Below are 12,186 nucleotides of genomic sequence, written 5' to 3'. Positions count from 1 at the left end.
GTGCTGGCGCTGTTCTTATCAACTTAATTCGTTTATTTAATAACCGTGACGATTCTGGACGAGCGAATTCACAGTATTACGTTTTCAGCAATGAGGAATCGAATGGTACGCTTTGTGGATGGGCCAGGGTGTACTAGACCGTCCCTTTAAAGTAAGTCAAAAAGTAAAAAGTGCACCACTTGTCATGGATTTTGCTGTGCAAAACTTGGGTTGTATAATTACTACTCTGGTCTGCAGCATTTGACTCAGTGGTCAATGTGGTCACTGCTAAAGCCCTACAAACTACACACCAGATCAACGAACGCGTAGTGTCTTCACAAACACGCTGGAAAATGTGAGAGTGGAAAAACAAAACATATCTATGTGACATATCCCAAGCAGCCCGCCAATATAGGTCCAATATTGGACACATATTGACTGCCAAGATTACCAATATTGGTCCAATATGGGCTGCCAATATTGGACCAATATGGGGAGTGCAACCAGGCTCCATATTGGCAAGCGCATTTTGCGCCAATATTGCCAATATTCTTGTAATAACGCCAACGGGGAGTCCGTGTAATAATAAAGCATTATCCGGTTTAATATCCACCATTAATGTTACTTCTCTCTTTTTCTATTTTTTCATTTCTGCAGATCTCACTGATCCACGTTGTATATAATTCCAGCAAAAAGACTGCATCGCCCAAAAACGAAGAACGGGTGCTACGCCCGTCTTGTTGAAGGACACAAGCAGTCCCACGGAACTGCCAATGCCAAATATCGCTCAGAAGCCTTTACTGGTGTCGCAATAGTCTATGAACCAAAAAGTTCCAACCCCCTCCGAGAGTACAAAGGAACGAAACATTTTCTTGACGGTAACAGACATACGCCAGAGCAACTGACACTGCTTGCAGCAACTTGAAAGCCCCTAACTTTACAGAAGAGCCGTCCCTTCCTATCAAACATTGTATTTTTTTCTTTGACCTGCCGCAATTCCGTTATTATTACAGGAACCAGCGATATTTTAGCCCGTATAAAACGTCCGATCAGACTGTCGCGCATGCGCAGTAGTTGTAGGACGCGTGATTTCGCTCAAACGACCACGCTCGCCCTCAGCCGGCTCGATCGATTGGTATTGGCATCCCGAAGCAAGATGGCGGCTGCTTCCAGAACGTGGAAAGTTGAGTTGTGGAGTTCTAGTGAACGTTCCAATGGGATTGCCACGAACGTTGACTGTTTCGCACAATGTGTATCATCTGCGGGAAGTTGTTGGATGTAACATGGTACTGAATTGGGCATCTCACACACTTCAACGTCAAATCTTGCCGTGCTGCTTGGGCATTTGTGCAACACGGGTATGTATCATTTTCTGTATTTTCAGTCAATATGGGGTGTACACGGGAAATATGGGGTCCACATTCCCAGAAATTTCGCAATATTGGCTCACACTTGGCAATATAGGGCCCATATTGCAAGGATTTTCCCGATATTGGCTGAAACTGGGCAATATGGGGCCCATATTGCCCAGTTTCAGCCAATATGGGGGCAATCTTGGCGAAACGAGCCCCATATTGGACACGTATCGCCAATGACCAGCAACTATGGGCCCAATATTGTGTGCTGTTTGGACCCCCGGTCATGACGGCCATGGCACTTTCGAGGTTTCTATGGGTGAGCTCATCCCATTCCTTGTAGTGTGGAACTATTCATCCCGACGCATAGCCCATGACAACAACAAATATCCTCCTTTTTTTTGCGAGGAGCTCACAGACTGCATCAAGAACAAGGCATACTATCATCGCCTCTACAAGAAATCGTGTTCTCCCCATCGCTTAGTACTCTACAGTGAAGTTCGTGCTTTAGCTAGGATATTGTTAATCGGGATAAGCTTTCATATATAACGTTTCTTGAAGATATCGTGTATTCTAACCCCAGTAGCATCTGGAAGTACGTGAAAAACTTAAGAAATGACAAAGGTCATTGTATTACACTTTATGATGGGCCCGAGTTTCCAAGCCACATCTTGTTGCTGATCCATTTGCCCATTCCTTTGCTTCGTGTTATTCGTCGTCATCATTGTCACCAATCAATTGCAACATTCATTGTAATGAGTTCTAATCTTGTACTGAAGTGGTGGAAAGTGAAGTTTTAGCAGCAATTGAAACGTTGAAGCCGAAGCTCACAGCCGGTGCGGACGGGGTGCCTAGCTGTATTGTTAACGAGTGTGAAGATTTGCTTCCACCAACGCTGTACCACATCTTTAATATGTCACTGCGTTCAGGTATTTTCCCTATCCGATGGAAATGCTCTGTTGGTCTTCCAATTTTTTAAAACGGTGCCCATTGTTCGGTTAAGAACTATCGACCTGTTTCCTTGTTATGCAGCTTTCCAAAAGTCTTTGAGTGAATACTACACGACCGTTTATATAACTATTTTTCATGCAAAGATTGATTTGGAGCAGCACGGTTTTATGAAAGGAATATCTGTAGAAACGAACCTGTGCACATTCCTTAATGTGGCTGCTCCTGTAGTACAGTTCGCATCACAGTTTATGTGAACACCATCCCGGTGTGAGGACTCTGGTAGTGCTTAATAGAAATAATGGTGGAGGGTGTTTTGGACATCTATTTAGGGGTGACCCTCGTTATGAAGGAATTGTTTTCTGTTATGCGCTGCCGAGGTGCTCTCTTCCCGCTTCGCAGGATGGAGCGGTGTTCAAATTAACTTTCACGCAATGTGTGCACAATAGGGGATTGTATATATTTTGATACGTGTAAGGCTTTTGTCAGGGTTGTCCATTCACTGCCACTCCTCAAATTGTCCCCTGCCTATTGTAAGTGATTCTCAAGTTACTTATCAGACCGTCGTAATTTAGAAAGAATTTAGAATACCTTTTCTTCACGGTTCAGATCAAGCTCAGGCGTACCTCAGGAAAGCATCATTGGACCGCTGTTCTTTCTTATATTTGTCAATGATATCATTTCTTGCGTAACTCACTCTAACAAGCTTCTGTACGCCGATGGCATCAAATTGTATCTACCCATCCGTACAGTGGAAGATTGTAAAGTATTGCAAGACGACGTATCCATTATTTGTGTTTGGTTAATCGTTATAAAACTCTCGTGAGAAGCAAGCTGGAGTTTGCCTCAAGTGTTTGGAATGCTTTAACATTGACTTCGTCAGCAGCCATCGAGAGGTTTCAAAGGAAGCTTGTCGCAGTTGTGTATGACAGGTATTACTATCGTAAATTTTATTACTCGCATGCTTCAATGACGTCTTGGTTGGGACTACACCACCTTGACGGCAGAAGAGATATATCTGGTCTTATTTTCTTGTTCAAAGTGTTTCACGGTATCATTGACTCACCGATATTGAACTGTGTCGGTTTTCTTGTACCCATAAGGCGCATAGAAGTTCCCCAATACTCTATCTAAAAATTCAAATAAGTCGAGTCCGTTGCCGCGAATGATAATCACCTGCAATAGGTATGTATTCTGTGAGCGACGGCAACCTGGACATATTCATCTCCTTGAGGGCATTAAAGGGCATTGTGCTTAAGTGTCCCAGTTCAGATTTAGTCAACTTGACCCAGAGCTTATTACCTTTTTTGCTCTTTTTCTTTCTTTTACTGTTGCTATGCTGTATTTTAAATATATGGTGTTTCACCACCGCATAGGCCAATGGCTGCTGGTGGGTAAAGTAAATCAACAAATAAATATCAATCGAAAGAGAAAAAGCAGAAAATCATGCTTTTCAAATGAGCATCCCGATTTATCAGACGTACTCTCGTCAAAAGATTCTCTTCAGGTGAGAAACGTTTTTAGTAAAAAGGTTGTGCTGAGGATTTTTTAGATAAAGTTTGAGGCGAGGTGAACTAAGGAAGGCTTACAGAAAATGATTGAAGTAAGGCAAGGTGAGGAAAACTTTCCAAAAAGTGTTAGGTGAGATGAGGATTTTACAGAAAATGACTGAGGTGAGGGGATGTGAGAAGAATATCCAGATAATTACTGAAGTGAGATGAGGAAATTGTTTAAAAAGTTAGATGTGAGGCGAGGTAAGGAAAATTCTTAGAGAGAAACCTTACGTTAGGTGATACCTCTGCTGGAATAACTGAGGTGAGGCAAAGATGATGAAGGCATTTGCCCGCCTCTGTGTATTACTGCGACGCGCACAGTGCGAACATATCGCTGGTCCTCTATGCGCCTCAGCCTTTAACCCTCCGTCCATACCTTTCGATGTATGGTTTATCCAGAACCCACCTGCACCCCTCTCACGGCCCCAACCTCACACATAGAACTTTCTTCCTTGACACATGTAAGCAGAGCTATAAGGCCCTTACTTTTTTTTGCAACACCCCCGAAGCGCGCGACTCTACTATGCATATCCTACTGTACCCTACTACATTCAACTGTTACAGAAGCCTATTTGACACCACAGCTCATATTCATGTACGTGGCTTCTCCGCACAACCTTTTATCCTTATGGGTTGCTTCAAATCATGACGGGAAAACGAGGCAGCAAAAAGTTTACGGAAAAGTCGTCGTAGTCAAGCATACAAATAATAGTTTATCGCTTAAGACTCCCAGTCCGTGTTCACTTTATAAGCTAGCTTTTCCAACGTTTCTTCATGGAGAAAAGACCTTTTCCTGTTTACAAACAAATGACGTCAGATGGTGCAACAGCGCCGCAAACTTGGTAGACTAGAACTACTATAGAAAACAATCAATAAGTCACAAGAAAGCCACGTTTAATCGTGGATTCTCGAATTGTAAGATTTGTTTTTCTAATACCCTATATATTATTACTTGTATGGCCTCGTTCTCCTCCATTCTACCGCTAGCCCTATCTTTTCGGTAGCCTTCTAAAGATGGTTACCGGACTCTTCCATCTTCTGAGCCTGAAGGGCACCGGTTTCTCTCGGAGTGCATGTGGTGTCTAAGCAAGCACGAACTGAGTCGTAATAACGAACCACATTCGGCACAGGATTGCGATATTGACTTTGATGCGATGCAACTCATGGGGTGAAGCCTTCTTTGCTTTCCGCGGTTGACTTGGAACGGGAATGAAGACACAAAAGCGACTAAAAAACGTGTCCTCATTTGTGTGCACCAGTAATACAAAGAAGCAACCCGTGACCTTCGTGAAGGAATACGGCTTTGTGAAAAGGCGCTGTTCGCCAGCCGCGCTGTTTCGGTCTGGATATGTCTACCAACGAAATCATTACGTCACGATGACTTTTCTTCCGTAGAGGTTTCTTCAAAAGAGGAGCGAAGCATTGCCGGGCCACATACCACGCAAAGTGAGCGCCGGAGCAGAGCCGTTTATGGGGAGAGTTTGACATTCTTTCTTGTCTTTTGCTGCCCGGAGATGGGGACCAGCCGTGACGTGAGATCCGTCATCGCTCCGCCCACTTAGCCGAAATGAATGGCGACCCGCGGAGGCGCGGGGAGGCCGAACCTCCGCTCCAAAATGGCGGAATGAAACGGAAGTCGGTGGCGAGTCCGTCGAACTGTTAACAACTTGTGCTTGTATCCTCAGTGTTCCGGAGACACGCAAATCCCACTCTATCCACAGTGGTTATCGCTCACAACGACCGGAATCGTCCGACACACCGCACGGATAAGACTGTGGGACAACTGTTGGATTCCACGTTTTACTTGTCAATACCTGCACCGGGATCGCCTACAGAGAGTCACGTGGTTAACAAGCGCATAAAACCGATGTCAACGCGGTAGAAGCTACAGTCGGTGGAGAGTCCGTTGAACTGTTAACAACTTGTGCTTGTACTCTGTGTTCCGGAGATACGGAGATCCCACTCTATCCACAGTGGTTATCGCTCACAACGACCGGAATCGTCCCACACACCGCACGGATAAGATTGTGGGGCACGGCTGGATTCCACGTTTTACTTATCAACAGCTGTACTGGGATCGCCTACAGAGAGTCACGTGGTTAACAAGCGCATAAAACCGATCTCAACGCGGTAGAAGCAGTGGTGGCGAGTCCGTTGAACTGTTAACAACTTGTGATTGTACTCTCGGTGTTCCGGTGACACGCAGATCCCACTCTATCCACAGTGGTTATCGCTCACAACGACGGAATCGTTCGAGACACCGCACGTATAAGGTTGTAGGCAGCGGCAGATTCCACGTTTTACTTATCAACAGCTGTAGATCTCTAGAGAGTCACGTGGTTAACAAGCGGCATAAAACCGATGTCAACGCGGTAGAAGCTGCAGTCGGTGGCGAGCCCGTTGAACTGTTAACAACTTGTGATTGTACTCTCGGTGTTCCGGAGACACGCAGATCCCACTCTATCCACAGTGGTTATCGCTCACAACGGCTGGAATCGTTCGACACACCGCACGTATAAGGTTGTAGGCCAACCGCAGAATTCCACGTTTTACTTATCAACAGCTGTACCAAGATTCTCTAGAGAGTCACGTGGTTAACAAGCGCATAAAACCGATGTCAACGCGGTAGAAGCTGCAGTCGGTGGCGAGCCCGTTGAACTGTTAACAACTTGTGATTGTACTCTCAGTGTTCCGGAGACACGCAGATCCCACTCTATCCACAGTGGTTATAGCTCACAACGACCGGGATCGTCCGACACACCGCACGCATAAGACTGTGGGACAACTGCTGGATTCCACGTTTTACTTATCAACAGCTGTACCGGGATTCCCTTCAGAGAGTCACGTGGTTAACAAGCGCATAAAACCGATGTCAACGCGGTAGAAGCTGCAGTCGGTGGCGAGTCCGTCGAACTGTTAACAACTTGTGCTTGTAATTTGAGGTGAGAATTCGGTGATGAATATCATTTTTTAGATTACTTTATCTGCCACCGACTCCAAGTGAAAGTGTACGTGCTTATAACGGCTCATCACAATGATGTGTGCTTCTCTTGCCATAAGGAACTTGATCCTAATTGTACGTCTTTAACATGCACTGATTGTAATTTTTCGTATCACCTTGGCAACTGTTCGAGGGTGTTGGATAATTCGTATCGCACAAATAGCAAGAAAGGTGCTCATGATATGTGGAAGTGACCAACCTGCCAGGCTAGTAAAGGAAGACCTCTCAGGACCTTAACGACAAGCTTTGAGAGATAAAGCACATGTTATCCATGTTGCTATCCATCAGCAGAAAGGTAGATGAGCTGTCCAAAACGACTGACGAGATAAAATTATCCGTCGAGGTTATGTCGGCAAAATACGACGAAATGCTGAGAAAACAGAACAGGAAAAGGCACTGAAGACCTTCGGGTTCAAGTAAGGCACCTCGAGGAGAATGGCATTGATGAGAGAGAGCGAACAACATTGAGGTTCATAGAATCAAGGTCTCTCAGCATGAACATTTACATGAGCAGCTGTGTAAGATAGCTGACAAACGTAGGCTTGCGAGACCAACACTCCATCAAATTGAAGCGATTCACCGGCGTCCCGCGGAACCTGGAAAGGTTTCGCCCATTATCGTTAGATTTGTGCATAGAAAGCAACGTAATGAATGGCTTAGTTGTAAACGAAAACTACAAGAGAACAACAGCAGCGAAGAGCAGATTCTAGATGAAAATATGACGAAACGTAATCGGCATATCTTTTTTCTTGCTCGCACAAAAGTGAGAGAAGGCAAGATAAAGTATGCTTGGCACAAAGACGGGGTAACCTTCAACCGTAAATCTGAGCGTGACCCATTCGTTAAAAATCCTACAAGAGAGTGACCTCGACAAGGTGTAATTATTGTCAGTCATTGTTATGACAGACCAGCTGGCGTTTGACTATACCGACCCAACTCTCTTTTACAAGTGTGTTCCAAGTCGCACCTGTGTGTCAATCATGCATTTAAATGTGCAAAGCTTGTCAGCAAAATTCGAAGCTCTTGAAATATTTGTGGGTTCCTTGAATTATACCTTTGATGTACTCGCATTCTCAGAAACATGGTTTCGGTTGGATGACATTCCAATAAGACTTGAAGGTTACAGTTGTATCTCAGAGGCAAGAGTAGATAAGTCAGGAGGCGGTGTTGCTGTATACACTAAACGGCCTTTTGTTTGTTGCGATTCATTGTCTCTTGTTAATTGTAATATAGAAACAGTTGTCATCGAGACTTGTGGTATGATGCTGGCAGTCGTCTACCGTCCTCCCTCGGGAACAGAGTAGCATTTCTCGATCATCTTGAATCCATCTTGAACTATGGCAATTGTGTTAAGCTCCTTATTCTCCTTTCGGCGATGTTAACATAAATCTACTAGATTCTAGTTCTTTTAAATATGATATTCTTGAGCTGATTGAATCACTTGGTTGTGTAAACACTGTTAGTGTACCCACCGCCCCACATCACTGTCGTTGCTCTATCCGTGCATCAGCAATGCTAACGTTGTGTCATCTGGAGTGTTTGGTGTCCCGATTAGCGATCATTTACCTGTATTTTGTTTTCTGGAAACATCGACTAGAATGCAAGTACGCATTCCCCAGGCTGAAAGCTACGCCCGTATCATCAATGATGCTGCACTTGCCGATTTTTATTTACGTCTGACATTAACTGGCAAACGTTCTACAGTATAAACGACGTCAATCCGCAGTACTCTATCTTTGCTCGAAATATAACGCAATGCTAAAACGAATCGTTCCGCTAGAAAAAACACGACCCCGTTCCACTCAAATACGGAAGCTGTGAATAACAATGACGCTGTACCGCCGTATTAAAGCAAAACACAAATTGTTCCAAAATTTCTTGAAACGCGGGATCCTGCACTTTGGGCTGAATTTAAGCAAGCACGTAACCAGCTCACTGCTGATCTAAGGTAGGCAAAAGAGGATCATTATGCTCAATATTTTGAGAATAATCACAATATCCCCAAAAAGTCTGGAAAACAGTGAGAAACTTGGCCTTTGGCTATGAGACCCCTACTGTTCCGACGGAGATATGTATTGACTCTTGTCCCTATTCCGGTACGGAACTGGCTGACAAGGTGAACGATTATCTCCTAAACGTCGGAGCCGGAAATATGAGTCAAACCCACGGGGCTATGGATCAGTATGCATACGCTTGTGCTCTGTCACTGTTGTCCACGGAGCTACCAGAATCTTCAATGTTTCTTTTTCGGAAACAGCTTCTGAAATAGAAACTGTGGTACGGGCACTCGACAACTCCGCTGCCTCTGGCATTGATGGGTTCAAAGTTGTTGCTATTAAACACGTTCTACGCCTCGTGCATGAGCAAATTTGTCAAATTTGTAACAATACTTTAGAATCAGGAGTCTTCCCTGATGTCTTAAAAATAACAAAAGCAGTTATCAACAAAGGGGGTGATGAACAAGATCTAAATAATTACCGTCCCATTTCAATACTTCCTCTGTTCTCCAAGGTGATTGAGAAGGTAATAAACGTAAGGTTTTCCAAATATCTTCAAAAGCATGGCACAATATCGGAGGCACACTACGGGTTTCAAAAGGGCAAATCTATAGAAATGACGCTGATACACATTAGAGACAAAATTATACAAAACTTTGAGCAAAACTAATACACGGTTGGAATATCTTTAGATTTGAGCAAAGCGTTTGATTCTATTCGTCACGAAATTTCACTAAAAATTTTTATTTGTATGGCATCCGCGGGATAGCATATAACCTGATAAAGAGTTACTTGTCTAGTCGCTACCAGTATGGAAAAATACATGGCGTTGAATCCCGTAAGGGACTGATCAAATATGGTGTTCCGCAGGTATCCATTCTTGGGCCTCTTTTGTTTTTGCTTTATATTAGTGATATAGTCAACATCCCCAACACCCCCGATGTAGTCTTATATGCTGATGACACCAGTATATTTCCTCCAACGATATTATCTCCAACAATAATCTACCGCACTTATGCTGGATTGCGAACTCCTATTTAGAGGACCTCTTCACGTGGCTTGTTTCTAACCGACATAGAGTGAACATCCAGAAAACCAAATTTATTATATTTAGACCGATCAATAAACCAGTAGATCCGTCATTCTTGTTACATATTAATGGGGTACCCCGCGAGCGGACAAGTGAAATAAAATTCTTAGGTGTGTGGTTTCACGAAAACTTACACTGGAATACACACTGTATTGAACTTGTACTACACAAGTTTACTTGGTTATATTAAATATCCTAACCGTAAACTCGCTCACCAGTTGTCAAAATCAGTAGGCGCAATAAGTCGAATCAGGAATATTCTTCCGAAATGGTTGATCAAAACGATTTATTATGCAATAGTTTACTATTACTGTCAGCTGGTTTGGGGCAATACAACGACCGGGAACTTACGTAAACTCCGTGTGCTTCAACGCAGTGTTGTGCGTATGATTACAAATGATGATTTTTTCACCCCTTCTGCAGAACTATTTTCCAATCCGCGCATTCTTACTCTTGGAAGCATGTTTACATTTAAACTGGGAGTATATATTCATAAACTGGTAACGGAAGGGAACCTTGTGCTTACATGTAGGACGATGCTATACCCAATAAGAAATGTCCAAAAATTCGAAACAACTTTGCTTTGAACAAACTACGGCAGGCAGTCAGTGGGATACCTGGTTCCCCTTTTCCTAAATAAGTTTGTGCATTTCATAGAGCCTCTGTATTCGTATCCGCAATTTAAACAAGTGTTCAGATCACACGTGGCAAAAAATTCAGATAGCGCTCTACTGTAGACATTTTTAACCATTTCTCTTCCTTGCCGTTCGCTTTGCTCTATAATCCATTTTTGAATTAGCATTTGCATAGGTGTTATTTTTATTTCCTTTTTTCCTTCTCTCTCAGCTTCTTTTGTTTTGTTGCTTCTTTCGTTCGAAGTGCGGAATGGATCTTAATGTGCAATCACTTATGTTTGGGTGTCATTACTTTGCTTGAATACTGATTGTATTCACTAGGCGTCATTACTTTGCTTGAATACTGATTGTATGTCAAATGATGTGTGATCTTTCTATGTTCACTGGCACATCTTGTGCTCCCATCGGCTGCATTACGTTGGTCCATGTACCTCATCAGGCCTGGGCCTTTTGTATACATGGAGCAAATTTCTGTACCGCAGAAATTCAATAAATTGAAATTGAAACGGAGATTACAAGGTGGTCCGAAATAGTGGCCTTGGCGCCACCCGTTTTACGCGCTTTAAGAGAGGATCCTCCCAATGGACAAACTATCCCAATGAACGGCTCTGCACCGGAGCAGAGCCGTATATTAAAAGGGAGTCTGGCCATTGGGAGGAGTCACAAAAAGAGGCTCGACCTGTCAATCACAGTTTCGCTCCTCTGATTGGTTTGCTTTTTACCAAGGGGGTCGCCATGACACCATACTGCCACCCAAAATGACGACGAAAACAAACACAGTGAAGCGGGGATTTAGTGACAAAAAAATTTCGCAGACTAACTTGATTTTGCGCTGCAAATGTACATCCTAATATAAATTTCTCGGAAATCAGTTTCAACTTATGCTCATCCATCGATATCTAACTGAAAATAATACGTTTTGTCGCCGGTGTTAGGCCTAGTGAACACGGCGATCACAACGAAATCATAACAAAAACGGCGCTGTGCTGTATCAATTTCATGGATATAAACATTCTTGCCTCTTATATTCCAACTATTCATGTAGATTTATTTAAAAATCATACCGACAACAGAACGTGTCTCACCAGGTGGTTCTGCCGGCAGCGGTACAACAACGACGGAAGCAGACGACAATTCCCGACGTGCCTTACGCTCCCTAGCTGGCGCTTATCAAATTTGCACCAACAATTCACTACTTTTGCAGATACCTAGTGGTATCCATTTCAATCCCATCCAATCCACTTGCCACCCAAAATGGCGCTGCCCATGTTGGATCGGGGGAAAAAGTGAGGATAGGCTGATTGATAGCGCCCCATATTTCAAGACTTCATTTGTCGGAAAGCTGAAAAAGTGGGTGGAGCTTCAGGTATAGGCATGACCCATTAATGGCCAGACTCCCTATTAATATACGGCTCTGCACCGGAGGGAAGGCCAGCGCCGCTCCCCGGCCGTAAATCAGACGTGGAATCAGGGCCGTCATTCGCGAGGCCGAGTTCGGTCTCCTTATTTCTCCTCGGTGGTACGGCCATTCCATTCGAGGTTTTAAGACAGATTCAAGAAACTTTCTGGAGCAGCGCCACCTGGAAACACGAAAATGCCAGAAGGTGGTTTGTTGGTCGCAGTCCACC

Source organism: Ornithodoros turicata, unplaced genomic scaffold (genome assembly GCF_037126465.1).
Source record: "Ornithodoros turicata isolate Travis unplaced genomic scaffold, ASM3712646v1 Chromosome34, whole genome shotgun sequence".
NCBI lineage: Eukaryota > Metazoa > Arthropoda > Arachnida > Ixodida > Argasidae > Ornithodoros > Ornithodoros turicata.
This window is presented reverse-complemented; position numbering follows the sequence as displayed.